The following is a 3710-nucleotide window of genomic DNA, read 5'->3' on the forward strand; positions in this document are numbered from 1 at the left end:
GAGAGAATTTTATAAAGGCTAAAGGGGCGTGTCTTCCCGCCCAGTTTGCCAGCCGCTCTTCCTATTGGACAGCAGCAGCTCTAGGCGGGACAATGGCGACGACACTTTTTCCACCGGTTACACTTTGAGACTTGTTCGTGTGATAAACAGTCGTGAAAAAGAAGAAGAAAAAAACCCTAAATCTTCAGTTTTATCCTACTTTAGTATTACCATATTAATCTCACACGAGGTGCTTTTATCCACTGTCACACTGTTTTAAGGGTTAATTTTTGCTGTTTTTGTGTGGATCTAGTTGTGCAGTTTTCCAATGGCGGATCTCCATCATTTTAACCATAAATCAGGGGGCTTTTAATGGTGTGTTCCAGTTGTACTCAGAGGTCATAATTCCCCAGTTGCGCGTCCCAGGAATACACACTGAAGTCAGAATTCCAACTTGTCAACTTTTTCAAAAACATACCTTGAGTTCACAATCCAACATGGCTGCTCCAAGTACCAACAGGAGTGAACGCTGTAGTTTTTACTGGCTTTTAGTCAGACTTTGGTCTTTTTTGTGTTCAGTTTAAAAAAAAATTATACACAGATTGTCGTCCTGCTGTTATCAGTGGATATATTGCTACAATATTTTTATGCGGGAAATATGGTGTAATGTGTTGATTATCAACTGGTGCCGCTAATGTGGTAGATGTTGGTAACAAAGAACAACTCTGTGCAATAAAGTGAGCAGTAAACAAACACTAAATATAGCTTCAGCACTACGAGTATCTTCGTATCTGTCCTCTTCCATGCGGTCTCTTTGGTGGACTACATATTTTTCTACTCTACACTCCAAAAAGGTTGAAGACATCCAGCTTATGTGTTGTGTGGAAATTGGAATCCATTTACCTCAAGGGTAACATCATTCCTAGTCTGGATTTACAGCTTCTGAGGTAACTGGAACATTAGTTCTGTTAAAGTAGCCATGGTGGTAAATAGCTATCTATTTTTATTTATTTGGGGAGCATACAATTTACAATGGAAACCATACTAAGAATTTTTTTTGCTTGTTTTTATTTGGTCAAAGTCTTGCAGATGAGGTCATAATTTACATCTTAAGGTAGCAAAGAACAAATTCCACCACAGACAAACTTTACAAAATTTAATGCATTGAACATCTCAGTTACAATACCAAAGACAGAATTCCAGTGTCTTAAGTTATGAAGTTAATGCCCCGGCCCCCGCAGCTGAATCACATAAAATACAGCAAAGACATAAGTCAACTTTTGGATTGAATAAAAAAGCTATACAGAACAACAGCTTCTTTTCATGAAAGTAATTTTTCAGATAGTTTTTCCGTTATAGTGTGCTGCAGCGCTGGCCCGAGAAAGTTGAGAGTGTTAGCACACCATGCTTCTGAAGCTCCTAAAGTTAACAAGGAATTTCACGACAAAGCAATGTGGAATCCACCTTGATGTTTCTTAGGGCTTACTAAGTCCAGCCTACTTCCAAACTTCAAGTAAATTGCCAAAGTGAAAACCATTATAAAATCTCGTGGGTTGGTCTAGTGGTTAAGGTGCTGGGCTTGAGTCTAGAAGATCATGAGTTCAAATCCCCGCCTTACTGGAAAATCAATAAGTGTCAGGGAGGGCGGGTGCCCGACACCAGGAGCGGTTGGACCCGCGAAGCAGACTCCCAGACTTGTTTTTGGTATGTGAGTAATCATGGTCTTTATTCCATGCTCAGGTTCAGCACACCAGTGATCAGTCAGTGGAGCAGAAGCACAATATGGATTTGGCAAGAACGCACTCATATTCAGGCAGGATTCACAGACACGAGCAAACACAGTTATCAAGGGTGAGGCAAAAAGGCGTGGTCGAGGAAAACAGAGCAAAACACGGTATACAGCAAAGCAAGAAATCAGGACAAAAATACAGAGGCTGGGATGTGTGCATAAAGCGACAACAACCTGGCAGTGAGACTGTGATGGTTTAAATAAGGAGCAAACAAATTAGGGTGATGTGAAGCAGGTGCGTGGAAGTCTCTGGAAGGGGGCGTGACCGGGGGAGCCAAAGGTTGTGCAGAGTACAAGATAATGAAGGAAGGAAAGCACAGAGTGGAGTGAAGTAACAGACAAAGACACGTGAGCTGGAGCCAAGAGCGTAAGTAAGTGATAACACAAAGCAGACTGGAACAAAGCGTGAGAGCAGGGCACAAAGCTAGTGGAATGACGTGACAACACAGACAGATGTGAGCGGAATGAGAACAGAGCAAAAGCAGGGCATGGAGTGAAACAGAGCTACAACTGAAGACAAAATACACCAAATTGGAAGATGACAAACTGATCAGAAAACATGGAGCATAGATAGTAAAGCAAAACTAAACAAGTATTAATAGTAAAAAAAAAAAGAAAAAAAAAGTGATAACCTAATGAAAACTGCATGAGAAAATAGAGATAAATACAAAATTAAACCAGAACTGACTTAACAAGGCGGTAAGACAAACCATAAGAAAAAGCAGTGACTAAATAATAACAGAAAACAAATCCTGACATAACTGTACAACAAATATTACAAATGAGAGAAACTAGATAAAACAAGTGATGAATTAAACAATAAATAAAACACAACTGACTGAAGAACACTAGAACAAAATGATAAGCCAAAGAAACAAGTAAAGAAAACAAAGAATAATCACATGATGAAAATAAAATAACTAGTAAATCAAGACCGGGGCATGTGAGGGGGAAAAAAGAAAGAGGGAAAACCCAAATCAAACCCCAGATCAGGCCGAAATCGTGACACTAAGGGCCCTTGAGCAAGGCCTTTAATCCCCTAGTTGCTCCCGGTGTGTAGTGAACATCTTGTATGCCAGAACCCTGACATTGGGGTGAATGTGAGGCATAATTGTAAAGCGCTTTAAGTGTCTGATGCAGATGAAAAAGTGCTATATAAATGCAGTCCATTTACATTACACTCCTGTATCATTTTAGTGCATCCAGAGAGTAAAACTGTTGTTTAGGGGGCACTGCCCTCTCTGGACCTTTGTAGTACAGCCATTACATATGAAAGTTATAAGATGTATTCAGGGTTGGGTAGGATTACCTTGAAAGAATACATGTGGATTACATATATGTATGTACATACATGTTGGATTACTTGTAATCTGATTACTTTTGGATTACATTTCAAAGTAATCCTACCCAACCCTGGATGTATTTAATAAAAAATATGTGCAACATGCATATTTGCTTTGACATTTGACCGTCTGTTTCATTTAATGATCTACTGTTAAAATTCACAACTGCTTATTTTGGTAACTCCGTGTACTAACAGGGAGTGGACTGGAATTTTTTTGTATCACCTCTACAGTAAACTACACTTCATCTCAAAGTATCCGAAAATCCTTTATGGGTTTCCTGCCCTGTATGAAACCCAACAGCTGATATTTCTTATGAATTTTCTTTGAGTTGACTTTTGAGGTAGACGGATAGAACGAAGAAGATTGGAATGTAGTCTGCAATCTTGATTTGAGTCCAAGAGACACAGTAAGTCTGTACAAAGAGAAGTCCTTCCTTTTCCTTGTACCACCTTTCCTTGACAGTCATTCGCTACTGTTTAATCAATTTTAATTTGTATTATCAGGACGGGGACATAATCAATACCAGAATGAGCTGCTGTGTAAATGTCACCTTGAGAAATAATAAAAGAGGTGTAATCTGGCAAACATTTCCCTCT

The sequence above is a fragment of the Thalassophryne amazonica genome, chromosome 20 (genome assembly GCF_902500255.1).
Source record: "Thalassophryne amazonica chromosome 20, fThaAma1.1, whole genome shotgun sequence".
NCBI classification, from domain to species: domain Eukaryota; kingdom Metazoa; phylum Chordata; class Actinopteri; order Batrachoidiformes; family Batrachoididae; genus Thalassophryne; species Thalassophryne amazonica.